A 7,837-nucleotide genomic window follows, 5' to 3' on the forward strand; every position below is an offset into this window, starting at 1 on the left:
AGCATCTCACAACATGGATGAATCTGGAGGGCATTATGCTAAGTGAAATAAGTCAATCACAAAAGGACATACATAGTATGAGACTACTATATAAAAACTCATGAAAAGGTTTACACACAAAAAGAAACAATCTTCAATGGTTACGAGGGAGGGGAAGGATGGGGGTGGAAAAACACTGAATAGACAACAGATAAGTGGTAGCTTTAGTGAAGGGTAAGATAGTACACAATACTGGGGAGGCCAGCACATCTTGTTCAGGGTGAGGTCATGGAAGCTCCATGGACAAATCCAAACTCCCTAAGGGACCGAATTACTGAGCTGAGGGCTGTGGGGTCCATGGTCTCAGGAAACATCTAGTTCAACTAGCATAACATAGTTTACAAAGAAAACGTTCTACGTTCTACTTTGGTGAGTAGCGTCCGGTGTCTTAAAAGTGTGTGAGCGGCCATCTAAGATACTCCACCCCTTCGGGAGCAAGGGAAAATGAAGAAAACTAAAGACGGAAGGGAAACATTAGTCCAAAGGACTAATAGACCACAACAACCACGGCCTCCACCAGACTAAGTCCAGTACAACTAGATGGTGCCCAGCTACCACCGACTGCTCTGACAGGGATCACAATAGAGGGTCCCAGACAGAGCTGGAGAAAAACGTAGAACAAAATTCTAACTCAAAAAAAGACCAGACCTATTGGTCTGACAGAGACTGGAGAAACCCCTACAGTATGGCCCCTGGCCACCCTTTTAGCCTAGTAATGAAGTCACTCCAGAGGTTCACCTTTTAACCAAAAATTAGACAGACCCATAGGACAAAATGAGACTTAAGGGGCACACCAGCCCAGGGGCAAGGACTAGAAGGCAGGAGGGGACAGAAAAGCTGGTAATAGGGAACCCAAGGTTGAGAAGGGAGAGCAGACATGTCATGGGGTTGTTAACCAATGCCGTGAAACAATATACGTACTGTTTAATGAGAAGCTAGTTTGTTCTGTAATCCTTCATCTAAAGTACAATAAAAAATATATATATAAAAAAGAAAAACTATTATGGGATAAACACTTATCTTGGTAACAATAATAAATAAATAGACTATGGATAACCAAGATAAATAACGTATGGATAGCTAAGAAATGTATGAAACCTGCAAAAATTCTCTGATATGTGAAAGATCATATATGAGAGACATATCAAGTTCCTGTTGATGTTGCCTAGTAATCTCAGGAATAATAATAGCTCAGTTTACTGAGCACTTACTATGTGCTCTAAAGGAAGCCAGCTGCCATGCTGTGAGGACACTCAGGTATCCCATGGAGAGGTTCATGTGGTAGGAACTAAGATCTCCAGCCAACAGACAGCAAGGAACTGAGGTCTGCCAACAACCTTGTTAGTGAGCTCGGAAGCAGATTCTCCAGCTCCAGGTGATCCTTCACATGACTGTAGCCCTGGCCAGCAGGTTGAATGCAACCTTATGAGGGATCCTGAGTCAGAACTACCCAGCTAGGTGACTCCCTGATTCCTGACCCACAGAAACTGTGAGATCATTAAATGTCTATTGCTTTAAGTTGCTATGTTTGGGAGTAAACTGTTATACACCAATAGATAATGATACAATGATTATATAAGAAGATAATAATATCAGGGAGACAAGATGACAAGACTAAAAGCTGTTGAAATATCCTAAGAGGAAAACAATAATGTTTGAGTTCAAACCACTGATAATGGGGTGATAAAGAGGTCAGATGTAGAAAAAGTAGAACAAATAATCATTTGAAGAACTGTTACTCAGGAGGAAAGTATAAAAGAATAATGAAGAAGGAACAAAGGATAGCTCTTGAGTTTATACTTTAGAAGACTGGGTGGGTGGTAACCAACATAGAGAAAATGAGGAAGAATAGGTTTCAGCACTCGGGAAGTAGGAAATGGGAAGGGGCAAGAACAAAAGGGAATCAACACGAAATCAAAAGTCCAGTAAAAACTTACTTTGCTCCCACCCGCAGACCCTTGCTGGGCTCTGGACTCCCGGCATCACTCCCTAAACACCACCCATGATTTCAAACCTGGAGACCTCATCTTCACCAAGATGAAAGGGTATCCTCATTCGCCAGCTCGAGTTCTTTGATGTTCAAATAGATTGCAAGCTTCTTGAAGGCAATAGCCATAAACTGAATTTCTTTACACCTTCCACAGTCTTCAGGCTTGTTAGCACCAAAGGATATATTTCCTTACTCAGAAAATAAGGAAAAGTACGGCAAACCAAATAAATGAAAAGGTTTTAATGAAAGTTTATGGAAAATAGACAACAATCCGGAAGTGAAATTCTCAAGTCAACGGGTCTCAACTAAGCAATCAAACGCAGTATCTGACGCTGAAGCTCAAGGAGAAAAAAACTAGTGTTTTAAAGGAAAATGCTGGCCATGAGGAAAAATCCCGCAACGAGGATGTGAGTAAAGCAATTGACAGAACTACTCCAGAAGCTGCCAGAATAGGGAGAAAGAGAAAGGCAGAAAAACAAGCAGAAACTGAGGAGACAGGAGTAGTGACAATAATATCATCTGTTCATCTAAAAGTGAGCCCCAAAAGAGGATGACTCGCAGCTACAGAAGTCAAGATTCCAAAACCAGGAGGCAAACCTCAAAGGGTCAAACAGCCGTGTCCTTCAGAGAGTAACACGGTAACGAAGAAGACAAAAGAAAAAGGGGCAAGAGGGTCAGCAACCTAAAAAGCAGCTGGAAAAGGATGAAGAGGGCCAACAAGAAGATGAGCCCAGAAAAGAGCCAGACAAAAAAGAGGAGAAGGAAGAGGTGGAATCAAAAGGGCAAAATTTAGCTAAAGCAGGAGTGACGTCAACCTCCGATTCTGAAGAAGAAGGGGATGATCAAGAAGGTGAACAGAAGAAGAAAGGTGGAAGACACCTGCAGGCTGCTCAGAGGAGGAATCTGCTGAAAGAGCAACGTGAGAAGGAGGCAACAGACAGAAAACACAAGCCAGAGGAAAAAACGGAAGCTGAGCAGCAGAATAAAGATGAAGGAAAGAAGCCAGAAGTCGAGAAAAGTGGAGAAGAAGCGAGGATCATCAATGGATTCTCAGCTACAAACGACCATGATGAAATAAAGAATTCACTCAGAACTGATCATCTTGATGTGAACAGATGTATTGAGGCCTTGGATGAACTTGCTTCACTTCGGGTCACAATGCAACAAGCGCAGAAACACACAGAGATGATTACAAGGCTGAAAAAAATACAGCGATTCAAAATGAGTCAGGTTATCATGGAAGAGTCTGCGGTGTTACATAACAAGTTTAAGAACGTGTTTTTGGTTGGTGAAGGAGATTCTGTGGTCACATAAGTGCTGAATAAATCTCTAGCTGGACAAAGACAGCATGAGGAAGCAAATACAACCAAAGATTAAGGAAAGAAAGGGCCATACAAAAAGCTAGAAAAGGAACAAATGGGTTCAAAGACTGTACATGGAGGATCCGATGCTCAAGACAGTAATCAGCCACAACATAATGGGGACAGCAGTGAAGAAAACAAAGATAACCATGAGGCCAGCTCTAAGAAGAAGCCATCCAGTGCAGAGAGAGAGACTGAAATATCTCTGGGAGAGTCTACACTAGATAAGTAGGTTGATGTACCTCGAACATAATGGACACTTGAGAAGTTTGTAACAGTTTTCGTTGGAAATATTTAGACTGCGGAAAATGAAAGCTTTGTATTTTTATAAGCATAGGTTTTGATGTTAACAACTTGTTTTGAGGGAGAAAATCCCTTTATCTTTGTTTAGAATTAAACATTGTTGCTTACTGTACTTGTGCCGTATTAACAGTAAACGTGGGGAAAAATCCATTTAGAAAATGTTAAGCTGCTCTTCCAAACATTACGGTTGTAGTATATTTTCAATGTGTGTAAGTTAATGTGTAACTGATAGTAGAGAAGTCATATTTTTAAAACTGCTACTTAATATAATACCTTTCCTCTTTTTGCTAATACTGTGGTTTTTGTGCATGGTTTTTATTCATGTTGGATTTACCAGACTGTCTTTTCACTGTTTGTGGGTTTTGTAGAAGTTGAGCATTTTTATGGTAGATAAAATGTTACTTCTATACAAGTACTCACTCCCTGCTTTTATCAAAGTCAAGTTTAAGCTCACTCCACATTGTGCTACGTTATCCTGCTTCTTTGTAACAACATGTGGTCTGTACGCCCTTTTGTATGACAACTAGATAGCCAACTGAAGTTGAACTGACAATTTTGCAAGGTACAAAACTCATGTTAATTTTTGAAGATAGTTTTGTGGCTGGGAATTCAGTGAAATCACATGACTTTTCCTGCAGAGAGCAGAATGGGTTAAATACTGGAATGAATCCAGCATTACAGTATTAACCTTCCTGAAATCCAACATTTAAGATCCTTTATAAGCACTAGAAGCTAAAATTGAAAGCTAAATGATAAAAGTTTGAGAAATGCCTCTTTTTTTAAAGTCACAATCATTAAAGAAATCACTTAAGTAGTATTTTTTTAATTGGAAAAATCGATCTATAATAATGCTTATGCAGTAAATACAAGTAAATATATAAAACTAACCTATTTGAAAACATGGCTATATTAGAAGGGAATTTTTATTTTCATTTCTGTATCATATATATGATAGGATGCAAAGAATAGAAACATGGGTTGCTTGAAGGTAGCTGACAAAGTAAGAGTAACAGTACTTTTGATTGTATATTCCTATTGGGCTAATTCAGGGTGAACTGTTAACACAAAATGTAAGGGTATATTAACTAAAGGATAGCACTGTATTTTGAATATTAGGTCAGCTGGTGGATTTCAATAGCTAGAAGACACTCCTCATGATTTGAAACTATATGAATATGGGAAAATGGCTTAATAAAAGGTTGAGTTTTAAGTTTAGGCCTGTGGTTTGGAAGTTGCCAAAAAAAAAGGTGTGTGACAAGCATTGTATATTTTAAATTCATGGATAATTATTTTCATCTATAGATGAAAAGTCTGAATTTCAATTTCGATAATTGGAATTTTACTTTTGAAGGGTCTTGTAATGGAACCAGGACCCACTGTTTTGATGGAACTCCGCTATAATATTATATAAACCAGTCATTACCTGTTTGGATTTGGACAGATTTGTTCTAGTTAAGCCTTAAGTGTCAACATATAAACTTGTTTTGATTAAAGAATTTTTCTATCAAACTCTAAAAAAAAAAAACTGTCACTTTGCTAAGAATCATTAACTGTGTCAGATGCTACAGAGATGTCAAATAGGGTAAAAATTGGAAACATGCCACTAGATTTAGAATTTAGAAGGACCATGATGAAGTCATTTCTGTACTGTAACAGAAGAAAATACAGACTATAATGGGTTGAGGAGTTGAGAAGTAAATGGGACTTGATCAGGTAGAGTCAGTAAGTGTCAGCTGTACTTTCAAGAACTCTGGCCTTTGAGGAGAGGAGGGAAACCAAGTGGAACCTGTTTGGGAGCAGGATGAAGGGCTGAGGGAAGAGTTTTTATTTCTATGTTTGGTTGGTCATTGGTTGGTTGGATGACTCTTTGATTCTGTTTTATAACGAGAAGATGTGAGTATGGTAAACTGAAGGGAAGGAGCCAGAGAAGAGAGCTTGAAGCTCTAGGTAAGAGACAGAAGGACTGGTGGAGCAGGAGCAGGGTGAAAGGCATGGGAAGTCACTGACTTTGGCCTTGGATAACAAGAGTACCTTTCGTCCATCTAAGAGGGAAGAGGAGGATGGCGAAACAGTCAGGGAGAAGACTACAGATTACAAGGAGAGAATGTGGAAGCAACTCCCACCCAACGGATCCATTTTCTCTGGAAAATAAGACCACCAGGGTGAAGGTCTTGCAGAAGAATATGGGAGGTGAAGCATACAGAAACGGTCTGGAATAGCCACTTTAAGGAATGCAAAAGAGGCTGCTAAGCAATGTTAAGGACCCAACAGAGGTGAAAACCACGAATGCTTAGCTGTGCCAGTCAGCACAGTTGTATGACTTTATCCCTCAATCCTCAGCAGACAAACAAGAGTAGAAAGAGACTATCAGATCTTTTGGAGTATTTAATCATGTATCTGAATTTCACAGAAAAAGCACCTAGACAGAGGTAGTCACACACTTTGAGAAGCCTAACTCATTAAGATGTCGCTGCTTTGGGCTTACTTGCTTTTATCATTTGGAGCTGGTAACGCAAGAAGGAAATGGACAGAGACTAAAAGAGGAATCTGTCAAAATGAAAACACTGATAGCAAACACGCCTATAACTACACACATCTGATCCGAGAATGCTGAATGCTACCTCGACCTATTAGATAAATCCTAAAAACTAAAACTCCCGTGTGTTACAGAGAGTTTTGATTTTCACATTTCTCTAGAAATGAAAATGATTCCTCAATAATGCGGTGGGACTTTTAAAATACTTTGGCCAACTCCGGCAAGTGCATTATTGTATACTTTCAAAATTTCAGTAATTAAACCAAACGTTATTACCCCTGGATTAGAAGGTGACAATGTGGGATAAATCGATTCCTTGTGGTCTTCAGCTTTCTCTTGGAGTCAAGGTCTCATTTGTGTTTAGTACATAAAAACAAAACTAAGTACACAACCCAACAACGAGCATCTTTTCATTTATTTCCTGTTGGTTCTTTGTGTTGTTAGAAGGGAACTGGGATGGATTTGTGTTTGGGGGCCTGGAAAACAGGTTGAAAATTACCACTCAACCACCACCCCAAAGTCCTTGAAGTTAACTCTTATAGACAAGGTTAAGGGAAACTGTCTAGAATATGAAAATGAAAATACTCATATTAAGAACTGTTCCATTTGTTTAAAGGGAAAAAAAAAGAGATAACAAAGGTAGAAAGCAAGTTTTGGTATGTTTGCACGTGTATGTTTAAAGTTCAAGCCCAAATAGGTCGGTCTGGCGCTAGCTCTTTAAGAGAAGTCTTTTAAAGTACACTGTATTTCAACTAGATGCTGCCACCTACCGGACAATTTACAAGTTCTTTGGTCTTTCCTGGTAACAAAGAAAAAATTATACAATGCTATAAAGGTATTGGTGAACATACACAGTTATGTGTGTTAAAATACAGTTATACAGAAAAATATAGCAAAATATTTCTTTTCATAACAAGTCTTATGTTGTTGTGGTTGCTGGGTGCCATCAAGTCGGTTCCCACACATAGCGACCCCGTGTACAACAGAACGAAACACTGCCCGGTCCCGTGCCATCCTCACAATCACTGTGATGCTTCAGCCGATTGTTGCAGCCACTGTGTCAATCCATCTCATTGAGGGTCTTCTTCTTTTTCACCGACCTTCTACTTTACCAAGCATGATGTTCTTCTCCAAGGACCGGTCCCTCCCAATAACACGTCCAAAGTACATGAGACAAAGCCTAGCCATCCTCACTTCCAAGGAGCACTCCAGCTGTACTTCTTCCAAGACAGATTCGTTCGCTCTTCTGGCAGTCCATGGTATATTCAGTATTTTTCGCCAACATCATAATTCAAAGACATCAATTCTCCTTTGGTCTTCCTTATTCACTGTCCAGCTTTCGCATGCATATGAGGCAACTGAAAATACCATGGCTTGGGTCAGGCGCACCTTAGCCCTCAAAGTGACATCTTTGCTTTTTAACACTTTAAAGAGGCCTTTTGCAGCATATTTGCCCAGTGCAGTGCGTCTTTCGATTTCTTGACTGCTGCTTCCATGGGTGTTGATTGTGGATCCAAGTAAAACGAAATCCTTGACAACTTCAATCTTTTCTCCATTTATCATGATGTTGGTTATTGGTCCAGTTGTGAGGATTTTTGTTTTCTTTAT

General features: G+C 39.6%; 1 protein-coding gene and 1 pseudogene across 1 annotated transcript in view; one reads left to right on the forward strand and one right to left on the reverse strand.

Moving 5' to 3' along the window:
- LOC105756500 (PC4 and SFRS1-interacting protein-like) overlaps positions 1 to 3,622 on the forward strand; it is a 29,613-nt pseudogene extending 25,991 nt beyond the window's left edge.
- The window catches only part of FSIP1 (fibrous sheath interacting protein 1), a 186,769-nt gene that overhangs the window by 161,030 nt on the left and 17,902 nt on the right, over positions 1 to 7,837 (reverse strand). The window lies entirely within an intron of this gene.

Source organism: Trichechus manatus, unplaced genomic scaffold, assembly GCF_000243295.1.
Source record: "Trichechus manatus latirostris isolate Lorelei unplaced genomic scaffold, TriManLat1.0 scaffold00076, whole genome shotgun sequence".
Lineage (NCBI taxonomy): Eukaryota > Metazoa > Chordata > Mammalia > Sirenia > Trichechidae > Trichechus > Trichechus manatus.